The sequence below is a fragment of the Nannospalax galili genome, unplaced genomic scaffold (assembly GCF_000622305.1).
Source record: "Nannospalax galili isolate Female #2095 unplaced genomic scaffold, S.galili_v1.0 scaffold39, whole genome shotgun sequence".
NCBI lineage: Eukaryota > Metazoa > Chordata > Mammalia > Rodentia > Spalacidae > Nannospalax > Nannospalax galili.
In genome coordinates this window covers 3,481,241-3,501,001 of record NW_008346683.1, presented here as the reverse complement: position 1 = coordinate 3,501,001, position 19,761 = coordinate 3,481,241, and the positions used below count along the sequence as shown (strand labels likewise).

The 19,761-nt window shown below is 47.1% G+C and overlaps 1 protein-coding gene across 1 annotated transcript in view; it reads left to right on the top strand.

The window, feature by feature from the left end:
• The window catches only part of Timp3 (TIMP metallopeptidase inhibitor 3), a 60,185-nt gene that overhangs the window by 1,081 nt on the left and 39,343 nt on the right, over positions 1-19,761 (top strand). The gene's annotated exons all lie outside the window — the stretch shown is intronic.

Genomic DNA, 19,761 nt, shown 5'->3' with positions numbered 1-19,761 from the left:
GAGAGAGAGGACAAAATGGATTTGTCACCCAAAACAAAGATGCCAAGGGTCGCATATCGTGGTGACAGTTCCAAACTGATTGTGTGTTGATTATAGAGACCTGGTAAGAAGCAGGGCCAACTGTTATAGACGGCCTGGAGGGTATCTGGGTAGAACTTGTTTGGGAGTGTTGGGGACATTTGTTTGGAGGGCCCCAGGTAGAGTGGGAGCTGAGAAACACCTCTCTGTCTTAAAGACATAAAGAGACTTAAAGTCTCATAAAGCACTGGGGTCCAGTGTCCCTGCCGAATGCTCCCTGGGTGGTGGGTGGGAAAAGCTCCAGCCGCCCTTGGTCTGTGTTAATTCAGAGGTGAAGAATGGAGCGTGTGTGTTTTAAGTACGGTCTTAAAGGAGAAGGAAATATTCCGCTGGGTCTTGGGTGAGGGATTCTACTCTGCAAATGTGTGGTGATGAGGGTGGGGAGGGGTGGGGGACTGACAAGGGAGGTAACTGAGGTTGGAGGGGCACTGCTGGTGGGCCAGGCCAGCCTAGGGGGAAATCTGGGAGGTGGCTGTAGTGGCCAGAAGGTCAGTCCACTTGGCAACCTGGGTGTTTGTGTGACCTGCAGTCACCCTTGTTGGAGGTTTCCTGGGACCCAAAGGCACACCCTTCCCTCTCCCCAGGGAGTGCCTGACTGGCCCTGGCTTTGTAGATAGCTTAAAGGATCTTTTTGGGCTGCTGGAAGCCTGAGGAGGTTTTCTCCCTCCTCCTGAGTGCCCCCACCCAGATTCCTCTTGGTCTTTCCCTCCCCTCCCCACCAGTGACATTCCCAACTAATTACTGCCTCCCGAGTCCTGGCTTTGCTTAGCTCAAAGCTTGTTCCTGGCCTGTAAGCTAGCAGGTGGAATATGGGTGTGCAGACTATAGCCCATGTTCTTTTCTGTTGGAGAATGATTTGAGTGTGTTCATTTGGGTTTTGTGGTGTGTGTAGGGGAGAGAGGCAGGCCTCATCTGGATGCCTGGTACCTTTTGCATTGAGGTTTCCACCCTGGGAGTTCATGGAAAAGTGGCAAAAAGAGCCAGTAGATCCTGTTCCCAGTATCCCTCCTAGAATCAGCAAATTGCTGAGGTTTCCATAAGGCTCCTGCTGTAGGTCTGGGCTGCTGAAGGTTTGTGTCATTTCTCTGGGTTTATTCAAGAAACAACTCCTTTCTCCCTCATAAAACACTTCCCAGAGAAAAGCTGTTACCAGGAAGTACTTCAAACTCAGAACACTGTAGTAGCAAAAAGAAAGAAAAATCTTCGATACTGTGGCAGGGTTCCAAACCCACTCAGCCTGCCTCAGTTTGGTGCACTGCACTAGTGATGAGATAATGCTTTTAAAAATGGGAGGTGTGGGTGTGGGCCTGCTGGCTTGTTGACCTCCTGCCGCCTGGCAGCCGCTGGCACCTTGCTGCCTCCAGTAGATGGCTCCCAACTGTCCTTGCTTAGAGCCCCTCAAATGTTTAGGAGTACTTTTCATTCCCTTGATCCCTGCATCCCATGGGCTTGCAGAGCCCCCTAAAGATGCTCCAATCAGCCTGCCACCTTCCTTTTCTAGAACTTTCCTGTATGTATTCTCTTCCTGGCCAGGTGCCACATTGCCAGGGAATGGCACAGCATGTCTCCTTAAGCTCCCACCTGACCCTTCTCCCCCCACCCCCCAGTGCCTTTCCCTCTCCTGTCTTCATATCCACAGGTGTCTCTTTTCTCTTGCTTCTCCAAAGCCCAGGGGAACTGGCACAGCCTTCTGGATGAGGAGGAGTTAAAAGGTGTTTCTATGGCAACTCTGGGCCCTGCACCCTATCAAAGTGTTTAGGAGAAGAATAAACTACAGGAGGCTTATCAGACACACGGTGGGGCAAAGAAAGGGACTTGGCAGCAGTCCCCACTTTTAGGGCCTTCACCCCACCAGTCAATTGCCCCTGAAACTCCTTCAAAACCTTGACTCTGGAGAGGCAGAGGGAGGGTGCTGGGAATGAACAAAGCAGTCTTGGCCAGGCAGATCTTGTGCTGGCAGCTCCAGCTAGCTAAGGAAGGAATGGGCAGTGCCCAGAGCATTCTCAAAGTTGGAGTGTGTGTGAGTGTGTGTGTGTGTGTGTGTGTGTGTGTGTGTGTTTTCTGCAGAGATGGGGACAGTAAAGAGAGTTCTCTGTTCCCATTCACAAGGATCAGTGTGGTGATGGCATTAGGGTCGTGCCCCTGGGGAGCTCTGGAATGGGGCTCTGCTGGGGTTGGGGGAGCAGATGCCAGTCCTGGAGGATAGTCCTGGATGTCACCCAGTTGTTTTGACAGGGATCATTGCCAGTGGATTCCTTCAGTATCAGATCTGAGGTTGTGGTTTTAGCAAAGAAGTCATTTTCAGAGAAACCTGATCAGTGCTCTCACACTCTCGCACGCAATTAGACCTCAACTCTGGGGTTAGCTATTCAAGGAAAATGAAAAGATGGGACTTGGGAGGAGGGCAAGCCACCTAGCGGCAGTGGTGATGGAGACCCAAACTAATAGTATCTTGAGAACCTTGGCAAGGGAAGGACTACTGTTAGGCAGGAAGAAGGAAGGGACAGCTCTCAGCCCTGGACTGGGTACAAGCACTTCAAAGAGTCTATCTTACCCTCTCAGAAACCCAAAGTGTGGATTCTGCATCCATTTCTTAGGTGGAAAATACTGAGGCTGGATGAGGTTATACTCATGTAAGACCACCCAGCAACCTAGTGAGGAGTAAATGCAATTCTAGTTATGGCATTCTTTAAATGTGTTACAAATTGAGATGGAAGCTACTGTTGACATTTGGAAGAGGTCTTCCTTCTGGATTAGGGAAATTTTCCTTAAAAATTTGAAGACAGATAAACGGCCAGAGGTGTTAATTAGACATCATGTTTACAGAGGAAGAACTTAATAGTTTTACAAAAGAAAAACAAAAACCAGGGAAAATTCCAATGTTCTTTGCCTGTTAGAACCATAAAAAACCCTTAAACCATTAAGCCAAGGTGAAAAAGTGGCTTGCTTTGTTTCACAGAGGCCTTGGAGAAGAGAAGCTGATAAACACCCTAGAGTACCAGGACGCTAGTGGTGATAGTCAGGAAACCCTAGGGAAGCATCCCAGTCTGCATAATGGGGATGGGGGTGGCAGAGATGAGAGCCAGGGAGAAAACCAGTGGACTAGTGGATCAGAAGGTCCCCTCTGATAGGTCTCTGTCCCTTTCCCAGTCCCCTGACAGATAGGACCAGAAAATGGCTGGGAAGTGGCTCTTGTGGAGAGGTTTTGTTTTGTTTTGCTGGAACAGCAGGAACCATTGAGCTCAGTTGCTGAATGGCACATTCCAACAGGTTCATTAATGAAGAACAAAATAATACAATTCTCTATCACTTTTGGCTTTTACTGCTCTAGCCAGTATAGACAAGGAGGCCCCTTCTTCCCGCCTTTGTCACATTCAACTCCTGGGTGGCCTGGAGAGGCAGGGTGGGGTGGTAGAAAGGGGTGGTGGAAGGGCCTAGAAGAGAGCAGAGCTGGGCTCAAATCCTTCCCCTTGGGGCTTGTTGGCTGTGTGTTTAGACATTTAGTGGGCGCCTTTGGCCTTCAGTTTCCTCATTACAAAAGGCCACACGTAATTTGTACTACTTCAGACCTTTTTAATCCATGCTTTTAAAGTTACAAATGACTAGTGTATTTTATGTTCATGTATGTATGTATGTATGTATGTGTGTATGTATGTATGTATGTATGTATATCTAGCCATCCAGCAGCCAGCCATCTGTCCATCTATCATCCATTCAGTTCCATCCATCTATCCACCCACCTGCATCTATCTACCTATTATCTTTTATCTCCCATCCATCCATCCAACCATCCATGTAAAATCAGAGAAAGATAAAGTCCTTTTGGCACACCACCTCTAATTCTAGTTCCTACTCCAAATCCTTTCCTCCATATCCATCCATGCATCAGCATCTACGAAAGAGTTATACTGTTATACTTGAAGAGCAGAACAGTCAGTACTGGCATGCCCTCCATGCTTGTTTTCATTCGACCATGCATATCAGGGAGCTTCCCCAGCTAATGGATATAAATCTACCTTATTCTTTCTATGTCTGGTATTCCATAGGACAATAACAACAGCAACAATAATAAATCCTAAGCATAGAGTGATTACTGTGTGCCAGACACCATTCTACACAATTAATATGCATTAGTTCCCTTAATTTTCTTAAAAATCTATGAGGCAGATGTTCTATTGTCGTCTTCACTGATGAAACTGAGGCTCAGAATAATTAGGTAACTTTTTAAGGTTTTATAGCTGCTAAGTAACATCTTTGTATTTGAAGCCAGGAAGCCCACCTCTAAGGTATAGTCAACTACTTTACTGTATATTACAGCACACTGTATCATGTAACATGTGTTATTATTATATCCTACGTTACCATGACAAAACAATATCCTGGGGGTCTACCTTAATCTATTTAGCTAGCCTCTACTGATGGATATCTAAGTTTCTGACAACTTTTCATCCTTAGAAGGGCACTGGAACAAAGAGTCATTGTTTTGTCCCCTGCTCATGTGTATGAATAGTTCTCTATGGCAGATATTCATTTGGAATTATTGGACATAAAACACATGCTCTTTACATTATAATAGTTACTGCAGTTTGCCCTCCAGGGTGGCGGGTTGACATAGCTCTTTTCAAATGTGCAAGCTGGAGGGACGGCGAGAACACTGTGCTTGAGATTCAGTCTGACTTCTCTAATGAAAGACAGTTTAAACATTTTATTGACATTCTGAGGATTTTTGCTTTTTGTTTGCCTCTTTGTCTCTTTGAAAGGGAACAAAATTAGGGCCACTTAGAGTTAATAAGATCATTTTTATACTGAGAGAGAGGGGCTTTCATGGTAGGACAGCTATGGTCCTTGGCTTATTGCTCTGTTGGAGTCCTTGAACTTAGGTTCAAAAGTTCACAGGGGTTTGCCTTTTGATTCAGAGATGTCTCCCTGGTCAGGCTCCTGGTGGCAGCAAGAGGACTGATCCCTTTGCCTCCTGACTCACTCAAAAGTGCATGTGGATGGTGTGTGAGTGGATAAGTTGGCCACAGGATGGAGAGGAACTGCTGAGGCTGAGGCAGGATGGGCCCAGCAGAAAAAGGGCCCTGGAGTCTTGTCATTATGAGACATGGTTTAAGAAAGAATTCCAGGACTGGAGAGATAGCTCAGTGGTTAAGAGCACTGGCTGCTCTTTCAGAGGACCTGGGTTTGAAGCCCAGAACCCACATGGTGTCTAACAACGATATGTAACTCCAGTTCCAGGGGATATGATGCCCTCTTCTGACCTCTGTGGGCATTGCACGACATGGGTGCACTTTACACACATTCAGGTAATACACTCATACACATAAAATAATAAATAAAATATTCTTAAAAATTCCACTGTCCTGATTGAAATTTTTTAGTGGACTCTTGAGATGAAATGCCATAAAATGCCTTTTATAAGGACCAGTGTGGGTATGGTCTTATCACTGGTCCTTGCTCCAGCCGATCCTGTTTGCTGTCTGGCTCTTGGCCTGTGTTGCGCCCTTCCTTCATACACCTTCATGAACTTCTCACTCTCTGGTCTCAGTCCCATTTTTCCATCATCTTCCTGGTATGGGTGCAGAAGAAACATCCCACTTTGCCCAAAGTTTAAACTTGCTTTGAGGTACCATCTCTACTAAAAGCCAAGTTCTCTGCATTTGTTTGAGGCATTCCCAGAGGACATCGTTCCCAAGCTACGAACACATTCAGGCTCTGTGCTACCTAGAGGGGAAGCACCTTCTCTGCCATCTGTTTGATGAGTGTATTACTATCATATGTTGGACAGAATGCTTCAGTATCCTTCCGTGAAAGTGGGATTCCTCCATGCCTATCACCTTTCATTGAGGTACACACATTCACATCATTAAGAAACAGCCCTGCCTGAAGCTACTTTGCTTAGCTCATCATCCTCACAGCCAGTGATTGGAATCACTGCCTCCTACAGACTAAGGACCACTCCTAATAGATCGAGGGCCACAACTCTCTAGAATTGGAAAGGTTCTCCTTTCACATCTTTAGCCCATTGGTCTTTGACTCACCACTGTTGGGGTATTTGGTGCATTTCTCTTAGACAAGCCTCTTGGACTCCTACTTTCCCTGAAGCCCTCTCTCACACCTAATTTCTGATTCCTAGCCCAGCCTGACACTCTTTCTTATCCTTCCCCTCCCCCTCCCCTCCTCCTCTTCCTTCTCCTCACCACACAGGGTCTCCCTGTAGCCCCAGCTGGCCTGAAACTCACTATGTAGATCAGGCTGGCCTTGATCTCAGAGATCTGCCTGCCTCTGCCTCCCAAGTGCTGGGATTAAAGATGTTTGGCTTCTAGCTTTCTCAACATGGAAGGACATGTTTTAAAATTCGCTTTCAAGGACCAGGGCTCTGTTCTTAGCATCCAAATGGTGATTAATAACTGTAACTCCAGTTCCAGGGGATCCCACGCCCTCTTCTGGCCTCTGCGGACATTGCACAACATGGGTACACTTACATCCTTGTAGGCAAAATGTTCGTACACATAAAATAAAAATAAATAAATAAATTTCAAAAATTCACTTTCCCATCAGTGGATTCTGCCTTTGGAAGAGTTATTCACCACAGCTTCTCATGTTGTTTTATTCTGTCTTCGTTGAGGAAAAAAACAAGTTAAAATAGAAAAGTGCTGCAGTGCTAGCCAGTTATGACTGGGACATATTATGCCTGTGAACCACAGCCCAAATCAAGGATGCTTGGAGTTTTCCTGAGCCTGGGAAGCTTTGTCAAAGGTTCCTGGGACTTGGTTGAAGATCTGGTTTTTGTTGACCTACTGAAGTGTTGAAAGACCTTGTGGATCCCTTAGTAAGCCACCCTTTGCTCCCCCCGCCCCGAGAATGCTTTCTTAGGGTTTCGTGTCTCCCCTGTGAGTAGATCCCATGTGGTTACTGGTCTCACCACCTCTGCAGTATTACCCCTGATGATGACCAGCTTGTAGCCTCTGGGTCCTGTTGGGTGGAATATCCTTTCAGATGGGTGGGATACCCTTTCAGAGATGTGACCTAGGTTCAGCAGCTTGTTTGTCCTTTTTAAACTCTATCAGCACAAGCAGACTTAGTTCTATCTAAACAGTCTCACTAAACAGCATGTGAGAGGAGGCCATAGACATGTCCCAAATGTAGAGGGACTAAGAGATCTTTTTGCTTATGTGCTTAAAAAAATGTGTCTGGTGCTACAGAGAGGCCTGGAGGAGTCTTCTGTGGGACTAGGATAGCCTGGCTGCCACAGAGGGACATCATACTGCCCAGCACTGCCCAACACCGGGGTCTGATTTATGTCATATGCACCTTATCATGCTTTGTCATTTGTGGCTGGGACACTAGAGACTTCCGGTATCCTCAGGCCTGTGCCACCTGGTGGAGAAAGGAAAGGGAAGGGGAATAATATGATTTGGTCTTAGAGAGACCAAGAGGAAGTTCAGCCAGTGGAAAACAGAGCCCTGGGGTGATGGAGGGGGTAAAGTGTGGGATTGGGAGGGACAGGGGTAGAGAGGGGGAAGTCTCTGGAAGCACAGACCTTCAGTATTACATTGGAGTTATCCCCTCACCCCACCTCTGCATCTTTAATACTTCTGGAGTGGAAGCTTGGGCCCAGGCAGCCTGGCCACCTGCAGAGAAAGCTGTTTCGTTAGAAATCTCAAGCCCCTGTAAGACCCAGATTAGGACATGGGGAAGGCTACCCTAGTGGGTGGACTAGACACTGTGAAGATGGGGTTTCATGAACTGAGGTGCTTGACTAAGTGTGTATCCTTCATCCTTCAGGCGAAGCTGCCTTTTGACCTAGATCTCATCACGGTGGATAGACCTTTTACATCTGGAAACTGCCTGGCTCCTGTGAACTCGGTCTCAGGAAGTTTTTTGGTCTCAGTTTCTCATCTGTGGAAAGAGGGAATCTGGGGCTGGTGATGACATAAAATAATTCATGGGAAATGTTTAACACAGAATCTAGTGCACTCTAAAGACTCCATAAGCATGTAGGTAGATGTGGAGGTATACATAACATATATATATGTAAAACATGTACATATATATACATATAATATACACACATGAATACATGTAAATGTGTATGTGTGTATAGCAGAACCAGTATTGCCTCTGTCCTTTTGCTGAGGGGCAGTGGGATGTTTTCTATGATCAGATACAGACAGCTGAGTTCCATCATGGCTGAGACCCCTCTTCCACGTCAAATCCAGTGCTTGCTTCTTTCCCATGTTGCCTCCTACAGGCCCCTAACACAAGTCACTACTCTGGCTCCATGATTTCATTCTTAAGGAACACCCCAGTGAGGAAAGCAGGGTGGTGGGAGGGTCACTGCCCCCATTTGATGGATGTTAATGTTAAGCATGGTGTGGTAGGGTAGCCTCACCCTACAATGGATGCCCTGGGATCGGAACCCAGGCCTTCTGAGAGGCCACATCCTCTATTCTCCAAGGTTCTGTGCCTGCCCTTCCCTCTTTTGACTACTCCAATACATTTGCTTCTGCTAAGTAAAGTTAGGAGATGCCAGGGTAGCCAAAGGGAGGGCCCTGGAGACCGGTGATAGCAAATTTGGGTGACAAGTCGGTACCTCCTGTCCCTGCCAAGCAGGGTCTGGACATGCACTGCCACAAGTGTACTGATGTAGGGAGAACACTGGTTTGCAATCTGGAGACCCAGAGTCTACTGTGAGTTCATCAGGGGATCTGGAATTACCTTGATATCATCCTCCTAGGTTTTGACCTTGTGTCTGGAATACTGAGGGACTGACTGTGTGTGTCCACTTTTTTACACACATTTTACTGACTGCCAGTGGTATGTCAGTGTTTCCTGCCAATGTCACCCTTTAGAAGGTAATTTCGTTAGAAACATGGACTGTTTAAGATCAGAGCAGGAATCTGTGGTCGTAAAAATGGTGAGGATTCTGCCTGAACAGCAGCTGTAATGAGCTGAGCTGCTTGATCCAGTGATGTATGTGACCACCACACTTCCTGTTGGAACTGAGCTGATTCAACAAGCAGTTAGCAACCTCGAAGACTTAGCTGAAGGCTAGAATTCAGAATCAAGGTTACTTCAGGGCCTGTCACCCCATTAATACACTCCAGAAGGGGGTGGACAAGGGGGTGGGGTTGAGATTCAGTGCTCATCAGAACAATACCTGCCTTACCCAGGGAAGGGGACGATGTTGCCACTAGAGTAAGCTAGAAACCCAAAATGTTAGTGTGAAATCTTATTTTTCTTTAAGTGTCAGCACAACGCAAAACACACACACACACACACACACACACACACACACACACACACGTATTAGGAACAGACATGTCCCTGGGTTAGATTCAGCTGTATGGGTTACAGGTTTCATAACCTTGAGTTCAGGTGACCTCTTGAGGCCCCTTTGGGCTGTAGGATCTCTGACTGCATGTGGCCAGTGGCTGTCCGAAGCAGAACGCTGTCTTCAGACTGTGCTTACGTACTTGGTACTACCATCTTCCCAGTTCTGAACTGGTGAAGAGCACAGGTTCTGGTGTTAGATGTGGCCGCAAACCTTGACTTCATTGCTGTGTGGCTCAGGCAAGCTGACCCTTCTCACTCTTGCTTCTCAGAAAGCAAGGTGGATGATGATTGAGGAAGACACCCAGCCTCAACTTCTGGCCTCCACACACACATGCACACATGTGCATGTGCTCCCATGCACATGTGCACATGCAGAAAACACACAAAAGCTGTTATGCATCCTTTTTTTTTTTTTAAAGTACAAAGACTGACTGAAACCCAGAGGGGCCTTTGGAGCTCAGGAGTGGGGAGGTGGTTACCAGCACCATGAGTGCTTTGGGCGCTTTGATAAGTTTTATTTATTCAGGTTCCTTTAAGCCCTGGGACATTTCTGGAGGCCCCTAAAACTTAGTGCCCACCTGGCTCTTTAACACCTGGGTTTTATTTTGTTTTAAAATTTAACCCCAAATAGTTCACATTCCATCTGCTTTCCCTCTGAGAAGGTTCATAGCAGCAGCTCCAAAGCAGAGAGAAAGCCTAGAACACACAGTCCAGGGGAACGATCATGAAGAGCCACCCATACAGCTGTAAATGCTCCTGTAGCAACCACATTTTAAAAGAGAACAAACAAGTGAAATTAACTTTAATACTATACCTACCCTCATGCATCCAAAATATGATCAGTTTACCATGTAATCAATTTAAAATTTCTTTCTGAGATTTTCCAGTTTTTAGTGAAAGTTTTGCTGGTGTATATTTATGTTGAGCACATCTGCTGGGAGTGGTTGCATTACAGCTGCTGGCCCACCACTCATGGCTCGTGGCTGCCATGTTAATGGGACAGCACAAGTCAAGATACTGTTTGTGAATGCAAGGCCGCCTTTTCTCCCTGCTTCTCTTTTTGAAGGCTGCACACAGGGATGTGGGGAAACTACAGCTGCATTTGGGCCAACCAAAGCTCAGAGGCTACTGACTTGACTTGGCTTCCAAACACATCAGACCATGAAGGTTCCAGGGCAGGAAGCCCCGTGCTGTGTACGACCTTGTAGAAGCCATCTGACCCAGTTCAAATGAACTGACTTGACTAATGGGGAAACTGAGGTCAAGAGAGATGGAACTATTTGGCTTTAGAGATAGAGCTGGAATAAAAGTAATATTTGACAGTATTAACATATCAATTAATTGTATATGTCAAGATCTATTTATGCTTTATCTCTTTTAACTCATTAGCACCTGGAGAAGTGGGCACTTTTATTTCTATACTTCAGATGAGGAAATTGAGACCCAGAGGAATTAAATAGTAAACCCACAGCTGTTCTATAACTTCACATATAGATGTAGATTCTATTATTAGTAGTATGTAAACCTACTTGTTAGGACTTAGTATTGTCATCATCCCGTTTTATAGGTGGGAGTACTGAGGCTGGAAGATGCTTGGTAACTGTCCCAATGTGCAGCTTGTGCAGGGTGAAGCTGGGATCTGATGCTGTCACTTATCTGTTCAGGTCACAGTGCTGTGTGCTCCTGTTTGAACTGGGAGGTTTGCTCCATCACCTATCTCATATTGTTCTTGGTGCACACATTTTCTGCCCCTCTGTGCTCCAGGAACCAGCAGAATAGGGAGGCTATAGCCTCCAAGACTGCTTAAATGATCCAGGAGAAGCAGGCATCTCTCCTTGGGCTTGGCTGATTCCCAGGCCACCTCAACTCAGGAAGACCAAATGCTTGGCCAAACTCAGCAGGGTAGGAAGAATGCTTGTCCATTCTGCCTGCCCAGTTGGGCGAGGTCAGCATATGAGGTTGGAAAGTGGTATGTGTCTAATTGCAGAAGGGGGAGGTGGAACAGATTAACACTCTTTAAATAGACACAGAAAACTAAGAATAGCTCTACTGCCTGGAAATTGATGGGTATTCCTGACCACTGGCCAGCACACTTAGTATCTGCTCAATAAATGCAGGTGAACAACTGGGATAAACTGGATAAAACTGGAGAGGTATATTGCCAATAAGACTCAGTTTGTTCTCTCTCGCTTTCTCGCTCTCGCTCTCTCGCTCTTGCTCTCGCTCTCTCACTCTCTCGCTTTCCCCAGGGTTTCCTGAGTTCCATGCAGGATGGAGATCTCTCCACTAATTTTATTTGCCAACTTTGGTTGTCGTTAGCGCAGCTATTTTGTTTTTCACTAACAGCTCATGGTATTCCACATCAGGAATACCGTGTTCAGTTTGGTTTTTTTTTGTTTTGTTTTTGTTTTTGTTTTTTTTTTCCGTTTCTAGTGTGCTTTTGGCTATACATTAAGGCTAGGAGAATTACTTCCTTTTACCCAGTCATGAAGACTGGGATGTCCAGACTAGCACCTGTAATCCCAGCCCTCAGAAGAAAGACGCAAGAGGCTCATGACTTCCAGGCCAGCCTGGACTACACAGTGAGTTCCAGGCCAGCCTAGGCTATATAGCAAGAACCTATCCTGCTTTTGGTATTCCCAAGAGCACTCTGCAGATTCCAGATCCCTGTAGCTTCCTAGTGTCTCATCAGATCTGGATCAGCCTCCATCTCAGAAGAGTGGAGGTGGCCTTTCTGGCAGAAATCCAGCAACACTTATTGTAGGTCATCAGGTAATTGGTGAGGACAGGAGCAGGCATGAGTTCCCTGAGCTGTGGGAAGGTTAAAATCAGTGTTTCCCAAGGTGTTTCCCAACCCCAGTCTTAAGAAATGTTCTTTGGGAAAGCTGTTTGTAGCTCCCTCCTGGGAGGTACTTGTGGTCATTAGCACAGTAAAGGGCCTGCTGAGTGCTAACTGGCTGGTCTTAAGCCAGCAATTCCTAAGCAGGAATGACCAAGGCACCAATTTCACCAGGCAGCCCACTTGCCTGCCTTGAGGTTGCTGAGTATGGATGGAGAGAGTAAAAAAAAGCCATTTGCATCTCACCTGGAAGCTGCTCACCTGGGGATGCCACACAGAAATGGCTGCAGCTTTGCAAACCAGCCATTTAGAAGAGGGAGGGGGCAGGTGAGCACTGTCTCTCGGCCTTGCTTTATCTTGCTTGGCTCAGTTTGGGACACATGTCATATTTTAAAATTAGCATGTCAGATAACTTTCCATCACTGTGACAGTATGTGTGAACTAACCCATTTAATAAGGAAAATGATTTAATTTGGCCCACAGTTTCAGGGCTCTCAGTCTCCAGTTGGCCTGCCTTGTTGGTTTGAGCCAGTTCGTGGCACAGTAAGTACATCAAGGCAGAAGTGTGTGGGGCAGAGGAGGCCTAATTCACTTCCCAGTGGTGGAGAAACAAAAATGACAGAGCAAAGAACTAGCATCCCAAGTTCCCTTCAAGGGCTGGACCCCAAGAACCTAAGACCTCCCTTCAGGCCCCACCTCTTAAAGGTTCCACCAACTTCTGAAGGGTGAGGAACATGGGATACTCTAGATCCAAGCTAGAGCACTTAGTAAACTGCTTGTACCGTTGCAGGCTTGATAGGAGGATGATGCAATTGGTAGGAGCAGAGATACTGAAGGTCCAGGACACAAGTCCAGTGGAGAGAAGGGCATGATCATCAGAGGGACATATGGATGTTATGTCTCCCTAGTCTGTTACTCTCTGGTCATGATCATTGTACAGATAGGCATGCATTTGGGAATCTGATTGTATATATGTATAAAACAAATTGGGAGTCATTCTCCCAAAGACCATTTATAATCATGAAAGCGTTTTCTTAGAGAATCTCTCAGACTATGGTTGTATGAAGATTAAACAGCCCAAACCAAATGAACCTAACTTGATTTAAAATTATGTCACAGTCAACGGCTCTGCACATTCAGCAGTTGCTAGGGTGTTTTGGTGGAACAGTGGTTTGGGGACTTGAGGGTGATCAGCTGGGATTCTGGCACTGTGAACGTGGCCCTGAGCACAGCAAAGTTGGACATTTCAGCCTGTGAGGGACCCCAAGTACATTCATGTTTGTACACTCTAAATTTTAGCAGGCCATGTACTGGGGGTAGCATGCTGGTGTGGAAAAGGAGCCAGTTCCTCAAACTGGCTCTGCCCCCTCTGTTGTTTTTCTGGGTGAGTTGCCGCCTCTCACAGGCCCCTTAATGCAGTTAATATGAAGTCTTGAGTGACTAAGCTTTGCCCATTGAGACTCTGGCTTTAATGATATTTAAACAGGTGAGGAAGGAAGGGGTGTGGGGAAAGCAGGGCAGCTGGGAGAGGCTGGGAGTTTGCCCAGCCTGTGCTCTGATGGGGCTGGGTGCCTGTCCTCTACCTGGGCTTGAGATCCTGCCTGGCCCCTAGGTACCACACCATTAATTATATAGAAGGAGCCAATGCCACTGAGCCACTCTGAGCACACAGACCCAGGATGATAGTGATGGTGATGGTGATAATAATGATGATGATATTGGCAGCCTAGAACTGGAGAGTGGCAGACAAGTGATCTGTGGCTCCCAAGATTTCCCTGTCATGGGGCTCAGACCCCGTGGGTCAGGAAGGCAGCAGGTTCCAACCCAGTGGGTTACTGGGCACCACATTTCTCCTCCCCATCTCATCCTTCCTAATTTCCTATTTCCTGCCTCCTCCTCCTCTGACAGGGTTATAAATATCCCCCAGGCTGGCCCTGGGGCTGAGGGTAGGTGACCCAGGGGGAAGCAAGGGGACGGAGACAGGGCAGAGCTGGATATTGCCACTTAGTCAGGGGGTCATGGGGTTTCAGGTAACTCAGGGTATTTTGCTTTCTCATTTTTTTCCACCAGGGATTGAGGGCGTGAAAGCGGAAATGACCTGTGCTGGCATGAGTAGGTCTGGCCTCACGGGACTGGTGCTGGGTTACACCTGCATGGAGCTGCCTCCCTGCTTGCTGCAGGTCTCTGAGCCAAAGATCTGGAAAGAGGCTTAAAGAGGAGGCATCTTGGGACACACAGAAGACAGGGTGCCAGATTGGCAGTAGCTGAGGGCTTCTGCCCCCATTCTGGCCTCATGTAGGAGGCCACATGTACAGAGGCTGTGTCTTACTGTCTGTCTTCTTCCTTACCCACCGGCTACATCGGTCTTCAGAACTACTAGATGAGACCTTTGAGGGCCACCTCTCATCTGGCTGCCTCCTACCCAGCTGAGTACATGTGTCCAAGACCCTGTTAATACATAAATCAAGGTTTATTAATGTTCCAGGCATGGGTAAAGTGCTAAAGTTTCTATGAAGAGGTTGTTACGGCCCTACCTTCAAGGGGATCAGCCTGTCCTGTCCTTCCCTGCTTGGTGTGGGTCTTCCTTCTTCCTCTGTCCCCTACAGCTCCAGCTTGGGGAAGAACTAAGCAGTTACGATCAAGGCATTCCTTTTCTGTCACATTTCTTGGTTTCAAAAGTTCAGGACACACAAAAGGAGGTTCTGTGGGAGCTAATGCATTGACTTCCTTGTGGAATACTCTGCCTGACTTCCGCTTCTGCTTCTGGCCCAAGGGAATACTCGCAGCTATGATTATTTTCTGTGGTATTCCTCTTCCCACATGCTTTTCAAGAAAACATTCAGCTTTTTTTTTTTTTTCTGGAGTCCCAAAGAATCAAGGCCTTGAAGGCATCTTTTGATGTGGTCTGGTACAGGCTGCACTTGGCTCCTATGCCCAAGGCCACTGTTACTCTCTCTGGGCATGACCACAGGCCATCTCCCCAGCACGTCCTCCTGTCTCTTCTGAGTGTGTGTGTGTGTGTGTGTGTGTGTGTGTGTGTGTGTGTGTGTGTGTGTGTGTGTGTGTGTGTGTGTGTGTGCATGCATGCATGCGCGTGCACTCATGTCTGTGTCCTGTGTCTCCCAGGCACCTATTCTGCTGCTGCTCTGGTACCATCTGGAAGCCTGGCACATCCAAACCAATGCTCACCGGTACTCTTTCTATTTAATCTCATTTGCTCATAGGATGGGGGCAAGTCTTCAAGGTCAGCCTGAGAGTTTTCTCAACTTGTGCTTAGTTGGAAATTCTTGCTTCTGTATCATGCTTCCTTCCCCAGGGGCAAGGACCCAGAAAATATCACTAGAGCCTAGTTACCTCCAGGAGTTACTTAGGAGAGATCCAGGGCTTGGCACAGCCTTGGTTCTGGGATGTAAGACCACAGGAGCTTGCTCACCTGAGTGAAGACTGAGTCCACAGATGCCAGTTATATTGGAGCAGGACTGCTGTGTGAATGACAGTGAGGCAGAGCAGATTTTGGCAGATCCTGCTCACAAATGTTATCCATGCTGATTTCATGTTGTTCATGCTGACTCATAGGCGACAAAGGCTGAGGAGTGAGACGTTAATTGGCTTCAAGGTTCCTGAGCCAACTATGCATGAGGAGTCCAGGTGCTCCACGTTCTTTCAGTTCTTCTCTGCTCTAGATCAGGATCCTCCCAGCACAGATGTACACACGCATAGAGATGTCACAGTGAAGTGCATTCATATGCGTGATTGCTATGCATTGATAATTATAATAAAGAAGAGTCCTGCCAGGGCTGTCTTCTAGATGTTTCTGAAGGGCTGGTTTGGAGAGACAGTGGAGGATGCAGAAAGATGCACCTAGTGGGAAGTAGACTTGAAATTGAACCCCAACTCCACCTTCTACCAGTGGAATAGTAAGATGTTGTGAATTCTGAGCCTCAGTTCTCCCAGCTGCAAAATGGGAAAGATCCCCTTTCTAACAAGGGTGGGCCACAGTGACCAGGTCCTCAATAAATGCTGAGCTGCATCTGAGAAGCATCCCTTCTTCTAGCCACTAAGGCTTCCTCAGTGACCTGCTGGTTCCAATCAAAGTCACAAAAGGTTGGCCCTTGTGCAGGCAGATTTTAAGAACTGATTTCTAGAGGGCAGATTTTAAAAGAAAATGTAAATAGTAGGCACAGGATGGAACCCAGGGCTCTGGGAGTAGGGCTGGCTCTGAACCCACAGGAGCGAGAAGTTCTCAAGAAAGACCAAAGGAAAAACACAGGCCCAGAGAGGGGAAACGCGGTTCTGGGGTCACTCGGTGGTCAGAGAGGAAGGAAGCAGCTTCTAGTGGTTGGATTCCTGGTCCAGGTATTTACCACTTCTCAGTATATCTCCTCTAGCCCCATATGGCCCATTTGGTAGAGAGGCACTCACAGAGAACCTCAGGTGGCCCCTGGCACTCGATGCTCCTCTTTGCCTCCTTCTGCACCTACAGGATGCTAGAATCCCTCCTACCTGCCCACCCTTTTCACACTTGCCAACAGCTGGCTCATTCCATGTGCTGATGGCTTAGGGGATTTCCAGATGATGCTCCTGAACTTGGCAGAGCAGTGAGGGGAATCTTGGTGTTTGGTGTTTTCCATCCTCAGGAGCTGAGGCTCACCTGCACAGCCTGTTGATGAGAGAGGCACATGGTGTCCCCACTGGGAAGGCAGGCTGACCCTGCAGATCTAGGGCTCCCCAAATGTGCATGCCCTTTAACGAAAAATTACACTTCTAGAAATTTAGTCCAAAGAAATAACTAGAAATAACTAAATGTTTCTTGCAGAGAGATTTCTTAAATTAGGGATTATTAACATAATGGGCTTCCAGACAAGACATAAAATAGCCTAAAGTAGCTTTTCTGTGTATCAATGTGGGAATAGTCTAGGATGTACTTTTGAGTACTTTTTTCAAGAAGCTGGGTTATAATAATGAAAAGGAAATGAATATGTATATAGAAACTTAGAGGAAAGTTGGAATGTCTGTCTTCCAAAGTATCAATATCATTTATCTCTGGGATGTGCAGTTTCGGGTGATTTTCATTTTTGCCAGTATTTTCCGGAAGATAAAATTTTACAACAGTGACATATCACTTTTATAATCAGATAAAAGAACAATGGTGGGAAAGCTGGGCCTCCACAGATTCCGTGAGGGTGGGTCGAGAGTTCCATGGTGGGAGGAAGCCAGCACAGTCTGCTCCTTTTTGGGGTGCTCCTTGCAGCTCCTGGGGGGGAGCTCTCACATATTATGCCCTGTGTTTCCTGAGAGCTGGATTGCTCTGTGGACCTGGAGCTAATGTGACTCTGTCTCCCAGCACAGCTATGGGAGGACCTGTGCTGCAGGAGATTACCAAAGGGGGTGTTTCTGTGGGGTGGGCTGGCTTCCTGGGCTTCTGTCCTAAATAGAAGGCCAGATCTGCACCCGAGGGGCTGCCAAAAGAGAGTCAGGGAAACCAGGCTTCCGTGGGCCCTCCCAGTCCCAGTCTGGAAGTAGCTTGTAGATTGGCCCAGAACTGGCTAAGCTTGGAGGAGGGCAGTCTGGGAAAGAGTGAGCACCCGCCAGCAGGGACAACTGGTAAAGGGAAGCGGGGAGCATCTCAAAGAAACATGAGGGGCCACAGGGGGCTGGGCTCTGGACAGGCAGCTAGGTGACAGGCTGGGGCCAGGGAAAACTTGGCAGGCTCTCAGAGGGCTAATGAGAGGCCACGGGGGTTTTTTTGCTGGGAGGGAACTCTGGATTCAGTGTGAAAAGACTGGGGCTGCAGTCATAAAGGAATGGCCCTAGTGTCCCTGGCATCTTAGGCAGCTCACTTTTGACACCTACCAGTGTGAAGGTAATGGAGTGATGTCTTAAGAAGCCAGCACAAAGGACAGCAAGATACCTTTGACTCACTTTCCAATAGGATGCTGCACGCATCCCAGATGCTCCACTGGAGCCAGCAGCTTCTTCATTAACTTTGGGACATGCTGCTCTCTCTTTGTTGAACAACTTCTGATTGAGCAGCTCGGTGTGGGGGAAGTGAGGAGAAAGGTGTCATGTAAGACACTTTCATGCTAGACCTTTAAACTCCATTATTATACAGGAACTGGCCCTACCTTAGCCATCACTAGATCTCTTCTTGGAGAAAGAACATCCAGGAATCACAGGTTCAGGGAACTTTTCCATGCTGCTCTCTCTTTGTTGAACAACTTCTGATTGAGCAGCTCGGTGTGGGGGAAGTGAGGAGAAAGGTGTCATGTAAGACACTTTCATGCTAGACCTTTAAACTCCATTATTATACAGGAACTGGCCCTACCTTAGCCATCACTAGATCTCTTCTTGGAGAAAGAACATCCAGGAATCACAGGTTCAGGGAACTTTTCTTTAAAATAGGGTGTGTGTGTGTGTGTGTGTGTGTGTGTGTAAGCTGAAATATTATTTTTTTAAACTTTTTAAAAATATATTTTATTATTTTTACTTTATGTGTATGTGTGTATTGCTTGCATGTAGGTAAGTGCACCCGTATCATGCAATGCCCAAAGAGGTCAGAAGAGGCTGTCGGATCCCCTGGGACTGGAGTTACGGACAGTTGTTAGCTGCCATGTGGGTGCTGGGATTCGAACCGGGTCTTCTGCAAGAACCACCAGTGTTCTTAACTGCTGAGCCATCTCTCCAACACCTATATAACAATTTTGATAACAAAGAGAATGGCTGAGTTCAGATTAGTCAGGGGCATGTAGGCTGCAGATTCCCTTTGCACGTATAAAAGAAAGCTGCTTTCATTGGCTGAATGGGTTGTTAACATGGCTCCCTTCACAAGAAACATCCACATCCATTTCCTTTGCTCTCACTTAGGGACCAATGTCTGAGGCAATTGCCTTTGTGACGGAGCAGAGAGAGGAGAGGGCAGCTTGCCTTCACTCTGAAAGGGATGCTCCCTGTGCGCACAGCATACTAAAACTGCCCACTGCAGGCAGAGGGTTTTTATGAGCAGAGCAGGAAGGCAGAAAGGAAACTTCTTTGGGAAGGTCACCTCCAGTCCTGACTTTGTGGTATAAATAGTTAGGCTCCCGGTGGCCCCCCACCTGTCCTGGGATGGCACCTTAGACTTGAAGTAGCAAGTGACATCCCACAAAGCCCAAAAAGAATCCAACACAGACAAACAGGCTTTCCTTCAGTCTTGGTTACCAGCTGGCCTCGGTGGGCGAGGGACAGAGGCTGTGGGTAGGAAGATGTAGGGTGCAGGGGTGAGCTCGTGGGGCCTGAGAAACCACGTTGAATGCTTTCTCAGCTACCTTGAGTATCACACTGATGTGTTTGTAGAGGGGCATGCTGATGGGAGGGAAGGATCTGCTGATTGGATTCAGGGTCTACTAAATGAGAGGTTTAAAGAGAGGAGCTAGCTTCAAGGTCCAGGAAAAAGTCAGGTATGATGCCCATATATGCAAATACATGAATATGTACATGTTCGTGTGTGTGTATGCATATAAACATAC